General features: G+C 41.7%; 1 protein-coding gene across 5 annotated transcripts in view; it reads left to right on the top strand.

The window, feature by feature from the left end:
- Positions 1-9,620: 9,620 nt before the first annotated feature.
- ldb3a (LIM domain binding 3a) overlaps positions 9,621-14,736 on the top strand; it is a 69,247-nt gene continuing 64,131 nt past the window's right edge. For 3 of the 5 annotated variants that reach the window (XM_090238218.1, XM_090238202.1, XM_090238238.1), the window contains exon 1: positions 9,640-9,822. The gene's annotated coding sequence lies outside the window, so the exon portion shown is untranslated. Of the gene's footprint in view, positions 9,823-14,736 lie in introns of all 5 variants that reach the window. The other 2 variants (XM_090238302.1, XM_090238268.1) reach the window with 2 other exon arrangements.

Here is a 14,736-nt window from a genome sequence, read left to right as displayed (position 1 = left end):
CCCTTTCAAACATTTCCCCTAGCTCAGGTCCCCTCCTCTTAGAGCTGCAAGAGGAAGATGGCTGAAACAGATGATATAGAACTGTTGTGTGTAGTAATGCATTTGTGACTGAAACAGGCAGCACTGATCTGAGCTGGAGATGGCCATCTGAGTGATCTACACTATATATACAAAAGTATGTGGACACCCCTTCAAATTAATGGATTCGGCTATTTCAGCCACACCCATTGCTGACAGGCGTATAAAATCAAGGACACAGCCATGCAATTCCATAGGCAAACATTAGCACTAGAATGGCCTTACAAACTGCCTCTGGAAGCAACGTCAGAACAAGAACTGTTGGGAGATTCATGAAATGGGTTTCCATGGCAGAGCAGGAGCACAAAAGCCTAAGATCACCATGCTCAATGCCAAGCGTCGGCTGGAGGGGTGTAAAGCTGTGGTGTAAAGAGTGGTGTAAAGAAGGCCCTTCTTGTTTCAGCATGACAATGCCCCTGTGTACAAAGCGAGGTCCATACAGAAATGGTTTGTCAAGATTTGTGTGGAAGAACACTGACCTCAACCCCATCAAACACCTTTGGGATGAATTGGAACGCCGACTGCGAGCCAGGCCTAATCACCCAACATCAGTGCCTGACCTCACTAATGCTTGTGGCTGAATGGAAGCAAGTCCCCGCAGCAATGTTCCAACATCTAGCGGAAAGCCTTCCCAGAAGAGAGGAGGCTGTTATAGCAACAAAGGAGGACCAACTACATACTAATGCCCATGATTTTGGAATGAGATGTTCAACGAGCAGGGGTCCACATACTTTTGGTCATGTAGAGCATCTTCGCTGGGAGAAATATCAGGCTTTTTAGGATATTGTCCTTATTGTGGATCCAGGTTGTAGTCAATTCAGATTCCGTCACACAGCCGTGGGCCTTGAGAAAGAGAGACTTAAATGTAATTGGCCATTAGAATGTGTAAGACGCTGAATTTGATAGAACCTGCATTGTAATACAGTATTCTGTTGCTGTATTTATGCAGTATAGATTCAATCCGTATTGCAGAAGATTCACGTTATGGCGCGATTGAAATTTAAAGGCAACGTTCCCGCGTTCGGCTCAATCGGAAATTAACTTTACATTTGAACCTGGATCGAATCAGCCCCATTTTCTTTCTTTAAAAAAATCACAGAATGGTTTAAGCTATTCTAGATGCATCCAGTTTACCAAATAATTAGTGGTTGGTCCATAGGCAGTAGCTTAGTTGGTAAACAAAGACAATGTGTAAACATGGTCTATGGCAGATTTGAATTCCAGCATCAAATCAAATTTTATTGGTCACATACACATGGTTAGCAGATGTTATTAAGAGTGTAGTGAAATGCTTATGCTTCTAGATCTGACAGTGCAGCAGTATCTAACAGGTAATATCAACAATTCCACAACCAAACCTAATACACACAATCTAGCAAAGGAATGGGATGAGAATATATACAGTGGGGAGAACAAGTATTTGATAACCTGCAAAATCGGCAGTGTTTCCTACTTACAAAGCATGTAGAGGTCTGTAATTTTTATCATAGGTACACTTCAACTGTGAGAGACAGAATCTAAAACAAAAATCCAGAAATCACATTGTATGATTTTTAAGTAATTAATTTGCATTTTATTGCAGGACATAAGTATTTGATACATCAGAAAAGCAGAACTTAATATTTGGTACAGAAACCTTTGTTTGCAATTACAGAGATTATATGTTTTCTGTAGTTCTTGACCAGGTTTACACACACTGCAGCAGAAATGTTGGCCCACTCCTCCATACAGACCTTCTCCAGATCCTTCAGGTTTCGGGGCTGTCGCTGGGCAATACGGACTTTAAGCTCCCTTCAAAGATTTTCTATTGGGTTCAGTTCTGGAGACTGGCCTAGGCCACTCCAGGACCTTGAGGTGCTTCTTACGGAGCCACTCCTTAGTTGCCCTGGCTGTGTGTTTCAGGTCGTTGTCATGCTGGAATACCCAGCCACGACCCATCTTCAATGCTCTTACTGAGGGAAGGAGGTTGTTGGCCAAGATCTCGCGATACATGGCCCCATCCATCCTCCCCTCAAAACGGTGCAGTCGTCCTGTCCCCTTTGCAGAAATCCCCAAAGAATGATGTTTCCACCTCCATGCTTCACGGTTGGGATGGTGTTCTTGGGGTTGTACTCATCCTTCTTCTTCCTCCAAACACGGCGAGTGGAGTTTAGACCAAAAATCTCTATTTTTGTCTCATCAGACCACATGACCTTCTCCCATTCCTCCTCTGGATCATCCAGATGGTCATTGGCAAACCTCAGATGGGCCTGGACATGCGCTGGCTTGAGCAGGGGACCTTGTGTGCGCTGCAGGATTTTCCGTCTCTCACAGTTGAAGTGTACTTATGATAAAAATTACAGACCTCTACATGCTTTGTAAGTAGGAAAACCTGCAAAATCGGGAGTTTATCAAATACTTGTTCTCCCCACTGTAAATGTATATGGATGAGCAGTGAGAGCGGCTAAGATGCAATAGATAGTGTAGGATACAGTATATACACATGAGATGAGTAATGCGAGATAAGTAAACATTCTTAAAGTGGAGTTATTAAAGTGACTAGTGTTCCACTTATTAAAGTGGCCAATGATATCAAGTCTAAGTAGGCAGCCGCCTCTCTTTGCTAGTGATGGCTGTTTAACAATCTGATGGCCTTGAAATATAAGCTGTTTTTCAATCTCTTGGTCCCAGCTTTGATGCACATGTACTGACCTCGCCTTCTGGATGGAAGCTGGGTGAACAGGCAGTGGCTCGGGTGGTTATTGTCCTTGATGATCTTTTTTGCCTTCCTGTGACATCGGGTGTTGTAGGTGTTCTGGAGGGCAGGTAGTTTGCCCCCGGTGATGCTTTATGCAGACCGCACCACCCTCTGGAGAGCCCTGCGGTTTTGGGCGGTGCAGTTGCCATACCAGGCGGTGATACAGCCTGACAGAATTCTCTCAATTGTGCACCTGTAAAAGTTAGAGGGTTTTCGGTGACAAGCCACATTTCTACAACCTCCTGAGGTGAGTTTCATCAGTTTCCAATGGCATGTATTCATGGACTAGAAAATTACTTTAATAGAAAATTATTGAAGTAAAAGTGAAAGTCACCCAGTAAAATACTACTTGAGTAAAAGTCTAAAGGTATTCGGTTTTAAATATATTTAAGTATCAAAATTAAATGTAATTAATAAAATGTACTTAAGTATCAAAAGTAAAAGTATAAATCATTTCAAATTCCTTATATTAAGCAAACCATATTTTCTAATTTACAGCCAGGGGGACACTCCAACACTCAGACTTAATTTACAAACAAAGCATTTGTGTTTAGTGAATCCGCCAGATCAGGTAATAGGGATGACCAGGGATGTTCTCTTGATAAGTGTGTTGTACCATTTCCCTGCTAAACATTCAAAATGTAACTTTTGGGTGTCGGGGAAAATGTATGGAGTAAAAAGTACATTATTTTCTTTAGGAATGTAGTGAAGTAAAAGTTGTCAAAAAATAAAATATGGTAAAGTACTTTACACCACTGCTTAATATACTAAAAATATTTCCACACCAAGATAACCATAAGTATTATTTGTATGTCCAATGGGGGTCTTTCTGCTTGTAAGAGAATCAGTATCAGCAGATTCATTGTGGAGCTTAATGCTCTAATGGCATCAGGGTTAATTATAACTCCACTCTTGTAAAATCAAACTTCTAAATCATCCTATAATGTTATGATCTGCAGAAGCAATTTTTTTGTAAAGTACATACTGTATATTTAAGTTTTTTTTTAATAGTTCTTATTCGCTTCTGTATATTTGTGTTGTACTGCTTTTATTTCGTGATTCAAGCTTTTGGAAGTAACTGTAAAGTGCATTGTACAGTACAGTTCTATGAGGAGTGTTGTAGAATGTGAATTCAATGTTCCCTGTGTTTGTATGGGTGGCAAAAAGGAACATTATTGTTGATTGTACCTCAGCTGTTATATAGCCTTCCCTAAATTGGGTCTATAGTGAGTTTCAATACAGAGCATCACTATGATATATGTGACTATAATGATATTATAGGGTATGAAAGACTGCATCATACTCTAGAATAGGTCTGAAGATCAGAAACATAAAATATTGAGTCAAGTGCAACAAGTTGTTTTGTAATTTGGAAAGTTAGAATACGAACATAAAATAACCTCACCCCAGTGTTTGCAATTTATCTGCCTGTATGAGTAGACCAACTACACTTTTACAAAGCTTTCTCATTGCGGTACAGGACGTGTCTCGCTGAGCCTTGTCCCTAGGAAGTGGAAAACACACTTCCTGTTGACTGATACATCAGAGTAAATTGACCATAAATTGCCGCTTGGCAATTGCGTTGCCACTCAATCATGAAGACTGCCTGTTTGTCAGATCATGCTTGGTTATTATATCTCACTGGCAACTCAGTGGGTAGTGTCATCCATATCATGTTTTGGGAAAGGGAAACTGTGGGCCAACCCAAAATCGTCCCATAAAACCTAAGCCCTATGCACTTGTGGAGATCTGAGAGGATTTGGTATGGTGAAACTTCCACCTAGCCTATCAGAGGGCAAGGTGGTGCTATTACCAGATTGATTACCATGTGTCAAATCCTCTCCAACTAAACAAGTGCATAGGGGACGATTGTGCCCGTGTCACCATGCCCGTGATTATATATGATTGAGCCACACAGTGACATGTAAATAGTGTTCCCAATGTCTCTTGGCGAGAGATTTGAGAGCTCCGCGTCATTTCAGATGGACTGAGATTGAAAGGTTGATTCAAAAGCATTCCTAACAATGAAAGGGAACTTTATTCCCCCCTCCGCTCTCAGAGGAGAAAGTGTTCCTAAAATGGATTAATTTGCCGAATGTTTTCAAAATAAATGTTATTCAGTCTTATCAAATGCTAAGTTGTAATCTAATTTTGTTGTTCTGTAGTATAATAGTTTTTAACTTAAATACAGGTGTTTAATTAATTTGTTTATGTGTATTTGTATAATTGAGAGACATCTATCTTACAGAAAAGGACTATATGTTTGGAAATATGAAAAAGGATTTACTGTAGATTTGTTACTTAAATAAAGTATGTCCAATCAGTGTTATTTATTTTTGTAAATAAATAAATATTACTCAATGTATCCTCTACCTTGTGATGCTTCAGTATTTTTAAAGAATTGTCCAAACAAGAGGCAAATAAAAGATAATAAAAGATCCAAAATGTGATACAGCTTAGGTCCACGTCGACATCATAATTACTATGATTGCAACTGTAAAATAGTCATCTACTCTACACTTAGTCTACTAACACAGTACAGTATATGGTTGTTGTAATTTATTCACCATTAGAGGTTTCTGCAGTCTCTTTCTAACTATTCTCCTGGCACTCCTACAGCAGCCATGCTATGCTCCCTGTCAGCCATCATTACCTCATTGATTTCTCTCCCTGGGGTTCCGGCATGGAACGCTGTTCTCAGGAGGCTGCCATTTTAACAAACACGCGCATACTGACGCGCACACTCACGCACGCACACCTTCCTTTAAAACCTCTGATCTCCTGAGCCAGGTAAGGGGCAATCCCTGGTGGGTGGACCTTGTGAAACAGCAGATTTATGGCCCCAGTAGTCAGAAAGTGAATTTAGGAATGAAGAATTATGGATGCTTTGTTATCCACTTTGTTCTCATTAGATACCCCCTGAGCCCAAAGTATATGGCCATTGGCCACTAGCAGAATTGATCCGACGACCTCTGGTAGGAGGTTGAACAGCAAAACACCTATAGCATCAATACTTAGTCATAATGTACTTGTAGGCCACTTTAGTAGGCTTCAAAGAGTTATGCAGGTTATTTTTACAGTATTCCCTCCTGAGACTTCCTGTCACTTATTTTTGATGACAACAACAAGGTTTTTTTCAACTTCTATGTGTTTGAAAAGAATGTATGACCTCATGGGCTCCATACATGCGTATGATACAATTAGTTTCCATTGCACTTGACATTGGCATCCTAAACCTTCTCATGTTTCTAATTGAACATGTGAGTAAGAAAGAGCGTGTTGACGTCAGATACCATCTCCTGGCAAATAATGGAAGCTGTTTTACCAACAGCAGTTTTCACCGACAACATTTATAAAATATATAAGCATAGCTGGATCCAACTATGAAGACGTTATGCAAACATTCGACATGCAGTCATGAGTTCTCATCCATATTGACTTTAAGGCTATCTGGACAGACCAGTTTATACAAACCACTCATATCATCAGACCTGCAATGGTGAGTCTGTAACATGCTATTCTGTACATCTAACTCTACTGAATACGCAAAAAGAATGTATTTCAACATGTCTGCTCCATTGGAGATTTGGTATTGCTTGCTTACTGCAACCCTAGTCATGTCCCAGATAATGGATTCACACATTACAAAACATGGGATGGGAAGTCTAAGGAACTGCATCTCAGTGCAAGAGGCGTCTTTACAGACCCTGGTTTGATTCCAGGCTGTATCACAACAGTCCATGATTGGGAGGTCCCATAGGGCGGCGCACAATTGGCCCAGCGTCGCCGAGGTAGGCCGTCATTGTAAATTAGAATTTGTTCTTAACTGACTTGCCTAGTTAAATAAAGGTGAAATGTAAAACAACATATTTTTTTTAAATATAGAGATTGCGTAAGGGCTGAACCTGTCAATCAACTGTCCATTTATATGCAAGAATGGGATGGCCCATAATTGAACACACCACTTGACAAATAATATATGTAAATCCGGCTGCAATGGGATGTTCTTTTATATAAAAGTAATCATTCCCACATTCATGTGGCATGCTCAGTAATAAGTGCTAGTGCCCATAGGCCTAGAAGAACAAGAGAGCGACAGCTACTCTAGGATATAGCTCCAACTACTACACATGAAGAATGATCAACAAGAAGATTATACAGTGTCCAAAGGTCTTGAAGTGCATGCCTCAACTGACAAACTACACATTCTCTGTACACTACCTTTGTGTTTCATCATAATGGTTTTGCAATTTCAGGTGAAATCTCTGCACTATCTTTGATGACAGGAAATAAACAACTCATATAGAGGCTGTTATTCACCGGACAGACAGGTTGTTCTGAGAAACAAATGTTGTTTTCCTGTCTGAGAGGCCTTTTGCTATTTCATACACAATTTATGCTTTTTTAGGTGTTTTGAAAAGTCACAGTATGTCCTCCAGACAGCCTAAATTATATATTTATCTGTGCCACACCAAAGTCACCCTTTGGTCTGTTATTTACAGTTTAATGACAGCAATGGAATCAGAAAGATGGATAAATATAGTGTGTGAAATTACTCTTTCTGCTCCATAAATTGCCGCTGTTGTAAGCCAGCTAGCCCCATTTCTCATCCAAGGGCACTTATAAAATTGTGATTATCACGTTATCACACTGACTTGAGGTTTTAAAAACTTCAGGGTCTATTTGGACATTTTACAGAGCTCTGGGGCTGGTCATGCAAACCCAAAAAAAGGTCCACATGAAAGGGACAGAGGCTAAAATGCCAGGTAAACATGCATCATGTGATGGGGATTATATAATTGTACTAGCACTTGGGATATTTTTGCACTGGTGTACCGCTACTGTGATTATACAGTACCAGTGAAGTTTGGACACACCTACTCATTCAAGGGATATTCTTTATTTTTACTTTTTTCTACCATTGTAGAATATGGTAGTAACCAAAAAAAGTGTTAAACAAATCAAACTATATTTTAGATTATTCAATGTAGCCACCCTTTGTATTGATGACAGCTTTGCACACTCTTGGTATTCTCTAACCGACTTCTCCTGGAAGGCTTTTCCAACATATGCTGAGCACTTGTTGGCTGCTTTTTCCTCACTCTGTGGTCCAACTCATCTCAAACCATCTCAACTGGGTTGAGGTCAAATGATTGTGGAGGCCAGGTTATCTGACACAGCACTCCATCACTCTCCTTCTTGGTCAAATAGCCTTTACACAGCCTGGAGGTGTGTTTTGGGTCATTGTCAAATGATAGTCTCACTAAGTTCAAAACAGATGAGATGGTGTATCGCTGCAAATGCTGTGGTAGCCATGCTGATTAAGTGTGCATAAATAAATCACAGACAGTGTCACCAGCAAAGCACCCCCACACCATCATACCTCCTCCTCCATGCTTCATGGTGGGAACCACACATGCAGAGATCATTCGTTCACCTACTCTGTGTCTCACAAAGACATGGCCGGTGGAACCAGAAATCTCAAATTTGGATCAGACCAAAGGTCCTTTAGTAATGGTTTCTTTGCAGCAATTCGGGCATGAAGGCGTGATTCACGCAGTCTCCTCTGAACAGTTGATGTTGAGATGTGTCTGTTACTTGAACTCTGTGAAGCATTTATTTGGGATGCAATCTAAGGTGCAGTTAACTCTAATTAACTTATCCTCTGCAGCAGAGGTACCTCTAGGTCTTCTTTCCTGTGGCGGTCCTCATGAGAGCCAGTTTCATAATAGCGCCTGATGGTTTTTGTGACAACACTTGAAGAAACTTTCAAAGTTCTTAATTTGTCAGATTGAGTGACCATGTTTTAAAGTAATGATGGACTGTTGTTTCTCTTTACTTGTTTGAGCTGTTCTTGCAATAATACGTACTTGGTATTTTACCAAATGGCTATCTTCTGTAAACGATCCCGACCTTATCGCAACACAACTGATTAGCTCAAATGCATTAAGAAGGAAATAAATTCCACAAGGCACACCTGTTAATTGAAATGCATTCCAGGTGACTACCTCATTAAGCTGGTTGAGATAATGCCAAGAGTGTGCAAAGCTGTCATCAAGGCAAAGGGTGTGTACTTTGAAGAATCTCAAATATATTTTGATTTGTTTAACACTTTTTTGGTTACAACATGATTCCAAGTGTTATTTCATAGTTTTGATGTCTTCACAATTGTTCTACAATGTAGAAAAGAGTAAAACATAATGGGAAAACCCTTGAATGAGTAGGTGTGTCTAAACTTGTGACTGGTACTGTATATGTAGCATACCACTCACTGCATTTACACCCTCACTCTCCATAAGGTAGGAAAAATAAATTCACAACTTTGAAGAACCTTTTCCATTTGGATTCCCCCCACAGAGAGGGTATGTGTGCTCAGAGCTCAGGGCCTGGGAGGCAGGTGAGGAGATGACATGAAGGAGTCCCCTGGACACATCCTTCCCTCACTGATCTCAGGCCTGCTGTGACTGACACCTATGGGCTATGGTGGTATTTCAGTCCATGACCTATACACCAGCTAAGAATGAATGTAGGAAAACATTCTGACATTATCTTCTCTCATTGTCTCACCTGGAGCAAAATATGCAATTTTCAGCATATTTGTGACATGTAATCTTCATCAAACAGACAGTCATATCTCTTGCAATGAGGTGAATAACTGCTATTTAATCTACCTGCCTAGCCTACTGTGCATTTGACAACATTGACACCAAAACATGCATACAGCGAATCTGCAGTGTTATTATGATTGGCAGTTTAGGCCTAGTCAGCTGACAGGTGTGGAATTGTATATATATATATATATATCGTTCCTGTTTTGGTGCTTCAACATGTAACTCTGAGATGGCCTGTAGATAGATAAAGGACGACTGTCGCTTTAATAATCCCACTTGAATGAAAATCCGCCGTTAACAACAGCCACGGGTCCCGGGGATCAGATAATGTTGTCCCGAGTAACATAGCGGCAACACAAGACTGGACGGAAAGGAGAACTGCAAAAACAACGGCAGGTAGTAACGTTAAAGCCGTCAGCTTGTTTAGAGCGCTTACCGTGAACCCTGAACTGAATGCAATTTAAAGCAATTGTAGTTCTTTACTATAATCCTTGTTGGTCGCCATTGGATGCAACAGGCTCACTGTACGGTCGGGACCTCATGTTTGTTTGTCACAACAGCTATAAAGCTGCACTTGCACCGGTTTTGCATAGAGGACCTTGAACGCAACACCCCCATTCAATCAAAAAATTCCATTCATTTATGCCTGGTATGCTGGATCTCATCAAGGAATTCGTTTGCATAATGACACTGTCAGGTGCGGGATGGCGTTAGTGTTGCCTCTAACAATTGGAGCTTTCAAGACAACCGGGAACTCGGAAAATAACGAGGTCAAATCACGATGTCTGTGATCTTTAGGTCGGAAATTCAGACGTTTAAATAAAGATCCCCGAGTTTCCAACAAAAAAAATCTTAATTGTATGACCATTGTAAACAATTTTCCCCAGTAGGAGCTCGTTTTTTTCCTGGTGTCCCAGTTGTCTTGAACACACTGAAGTCGGAGATTTCCCAGTTCCCAGTTATTTTGAATACGCAATTTCAGTGTAGGACGAATTGTGTGTTTGTGGTGGTCAGTTAGTGGGCGGGGTTGACTTAATGTCGCATGCTTCCCAGTCGAAACAGTTTGTGTTTATTATTACGTTTTTGTGTTCGGCAAGGTTTCTTTTTCCGGTTGTCTACTACTCCTAGTAGGAATGGGAAATAGGCACGGAATTCTTCAATGAAGTGTTTGTTGGCATTCAGTAAAAGATTCGTTTTCATGAACATTTTGTTTACTTAAGATATACTACACATCTTAATGGCTAAGATCTTGGCAAAATGTTTAATTAATTACAGATTCTTGATTTATTTGGACTATTAAGGATGCATTTCTGACTGTTGTTGCTATGGTGGCTCAATAAGGACATACAACAGTAATTTTGCAATTTTTCTTCCTAGATTTTCAAGCAAAGGTCTTTAGGGAGTAAGCAAGGCATAGACATTCACATTACCTAGCCTAGTTCTGCTAGGAGCAAACCAAACCTAATATGCTTGCACCTTTAAGCCTGTCACATGCTTCTAAGTCTAAACAGTTTGTGTATATATTATGAAGACATTTTGTGATGTATTTGTTTCTTGAGGTAAGTCGAAGTTCGATAGCCGACGTCTACGCACCCTTCATTGGTGTTTGGTCAACAGTAGCGGTGGGAACTATGGACGAGATTCTTAAATTCAATGAATGACAGATTTCTATGTTGTTGCTACGGTGGCTCAAGAGGGGCAAACAAGTGTAATATTGCCGCTTTTTTTGTTTGTTTTGTTTTTCAAGCTAAGGTCTTTATGGAGTTTGCGAGCACAGATGTTCACTTCGCCTAGTTGAACCTATGTATGTGCTGTTGTGCAAATGGAATAGACAACAGGTGGAAATTATAGTCAATTAGCAAGACACCCCCAATAAAGAAGTGGTTCTGCAGGTGGTGACCACAGACCACTTCTCAGTTCCTATGCTTCCTGGCTGATGTTTTGGTCACTTTTGAATGCTGGCGGTGCTTTCACTCTAGTGGTAGAATGAGACGGAGTCTACAACCCACACAAGTGGCTCAGGTAGTGTAGCTCATCCAGGATGGCACATCAATGCGAGCTGTGGCAAGAAGGTTTGTTGTGTCTGTCAGCGTAGTGTCCAGAGCATGGAGGCTCTACCAGGAGACAGGCCAGTACATCAGGAGACGTGGAGGAGGCTGTAGGAGGTCAACAACCCAGCAGCAGGACCGCTACCTCCGCCTTTGTGCAAGGAGGAGCAGGAGGAGCACTGCCAGAGCCCTGCAAAATGACCTCCAGCAGGCCAAAAATGTGCATGTCTGCTCAAACGATCAGAAACAGACTCCATGAGGGTGGTATGAGGGCCCGACGTCCACAGGTGGGGGTTGTGCTTACAGCCCAACACCGTGCAGGACGTTTGGCATTTGCCAGAGAACATTAAGATTGGCAAATTCGCCACTGGCGCCCTGTGCTCTTCACAGATGAAAGCAGGTTCACACTGAGCACATTTGACAGACGTGACATAGTCTGGAGACGCCGTGGAGAACGTTCTGCTGCCTGAAACATCCTTCAGCATGACCGGTTTGGCGGTGGGTCAGTCATGGTGTGGGGTGGCATTTCTTTGGGGGGCCGCACAGCCCTCCATGTGCTCGCCAGAGGTAGCCTGACTGCCATTAGGTACCGAGATGAGATCCTCAGACCCCTTGTGAGACCATATGTTGGTGTGGTTGGCCCTGGGTTCCTCCTAATGCAAGACAATGCTAGACCTCATGTGGCTGAAGTGTGTCAGCAGTTCCTGCAAGAGGAAGGCATTGATGCTATGGACTGGCCCGCCCGTTCCCCAGACCTGAATCCAATTGAGCACATCTGGGACATCATGTCTCGCTCCATCCACCAACACCACGTTGCACCACAGAATGTCCAGGAGTTGGCGGATGCTTTAGTCCAGGTCTGGGAGGAGATCCCTCAGGAGACCATCCGCCACCTCATCAGGAGCATGCCAAGGCGTTGTAGGGAGGTCATACAGGCACGTGGAGGCCACACACACTACTGAGCCTCATTTGGACTTGTTTTAAGGACATTACATCAAAGTTTGATGTAGGTAGATGGACCACAGCCTTTGCCAGTGTTTTCCAATGTCCATTTTCAAAGCATTCCGCTCCAGGCTCTCTCTCAGGAGATGGCAGACCAGAGAGAGTGAGCACCACCCCTGAATGTCCTTTGAGTGGTGAACCATTCTTGATACACAAGGGAAACTGTTGCGTGTGAAAAACCCAGCAGCGTTGCAGTTCTTGACACACTCAAACTGGTGCTCTTAGCACCTACTACCATACCACATTCAAAGGCACTCAAACATTTTGTCTTGCCCATTCACACTCTGAATGGCACATATACATATACCATGTCTCAAAAGACTCAAGGTTTATAAATCCTTCTTTAACCTGCCTCCTCCCCTTCATCTACACTGATTGTAACAGGTGACATCATTAAGGGACCATAGCATTCACCTGGTTAGTCTGTCATAGAAAGAGCAGGTGTTCCTCATGTTTTCTATCATATCCTGAGCATAAAGTCCATGTAAGAGAGATTTTCTAGCCTAGCTAACAAGAAACTTATTATGCTGTAAGGTCTCTTATTATTAGCTTCGCTAAGTACAATAGCCCAGGTTGTATTTTTTTTTGTTTTAAGTAACAGATGTAGTAGTCATGTGATGGATGCTTCACAAAAAGGCTTTACAGTTTGCTCTGAAAATACTAATAGCAATAATAGCAAGCTTCAGGTTTTTATGGTGTGTTTTATGGTTTTAGTGTCTGTCAAAGACAAAATTACCTTTGCCTAAATATCAGGTGGTCTAACTTTCAGAGACCCGCAGCTGATGAGACTCTGAGCTTGTTTGAATTGGCAGGAATTGGACCACTGGTACTTAGTCTGCCCTCTCGGGAGCGTGAGTTCCAGGGAGGGCACCCAACACACTAGGATTAAACCTCCCTTTTGTGTTTGTCCTGGATGGAGGGTCAGCCTGGCTGTGTGTGTGGATTGGGATCCTGGGGAGATACGGTGAGAGTGGGTTTAATAACACAATGGCATGTGCAGACTCCCAGTCGGATCCCTCCTTTTGATCCTACATTAAGTCATGGCTATTCAAAGGACATATAGACACGCCCCATCACAATATAGTTGACTCTACTGCTGAGGACAACGGTGAGCTACAAATAAACACACAAGCACACACAGAGAGAGAAACCATGTCTCTTAGGGATAACTCTTCCCGAAAGGTCACTCTAAATTAGATGTATTAGATCACTGATGGGGTTTGGGGCCACAAAAAATACGAACTCCATCATGAGGGGCCGCAGTAGCTCACAGGTCTCCGTACCCACATCCGTACCCACACATGCAGCCGTTTGGGCTAAACATTGACCACGGAGAGAAATATAAGTTTTGGAGTTCTTTACTTCAATTCTACACATTTTGTCATGGGACGGAGAGAAACGTTTGCAGTTTTTAATACATCTGTGTGAGAATGACTAACGGATTTAAAGAAGCAATAAAACTGGCCTTCTTTAGACGAGTTGAGTATCTGGAGCATCAGAATTTGTTACAGGCTCAAAATGGCCAGAAACCAACCACAAATGCTGATACTCCAGATACTCAACTAGTCTAAAGAAGGCCAGTTTTATTGCTTCTTTAATGAGCACAACAGTTTTCAGTTGTGCTTAACATAATTGCAAAAGGGTTTTCTGATGATCAGCCTTTTTAAAATGATAAACTTGGATTAGCTAACACAACGTGCCATTGGAACACAGGAGTGATGATTGCTGATAATGGGCCTCTGTACACCTACGTAGATATTCCATAAAAAATCTGCCGTTTCCAGCTACAACAGTCATTTACAACATTAACGATGTCTACACTGTATTTCTGATCAATTTGATGTTATTTTAATGGAGAAAAAAATCATTGCTTTTCTTTCAAAAACAAGGACATTTCTAAGTGACCCCAAACTTTTGAACGGTAGTGAATATATATATATTATTTTTGGGGTAACTCAGTCGGGGTCTCAACTTGTTGAGAGTTAGAATAGTAGAATACACAAGGTGCAAAGTGACCCCAAACTTTTGAACGGTAGTGTGTGTGTGTGTGTGTATATATATATATATATATATATCACTCAAAAGTATGAGGACTCCCCTTCAAATTAGTCTATTTCAGCCACACCCGTTGCTGACAGGTGTTTGATATCGAGCCCACGGGGTAGGCCACCAGTTGCCCATCCCTGTATTAGATGATGCTGCACTGTAGTTCACATCATATCAGAGGTTGGACTCTCACTTATCCCAGCCAGACTCCCAG

The sequence above is a fragment of the Oncorhynchus mykiss genome, chromosome 1, assembly GCF_057628025.1.
Source record: "Oncorhynchus mykiss isolate SJ-2025 chromosome 1, ASM5762802v1, whole genome shotgun sequence".
Lineage (NCBI taxonomy): Eukaryota > Metazoa > Chordata > Actinopteri > Salmoniformes > Salmonidae > Oncorhynchus > Oncorhynchus mykiss.
The sequence above is the reverse complement of the archived record's forward strand: the minus strand, read 5'-3'. Positions and strand labels throughout refer to the sequence as shown.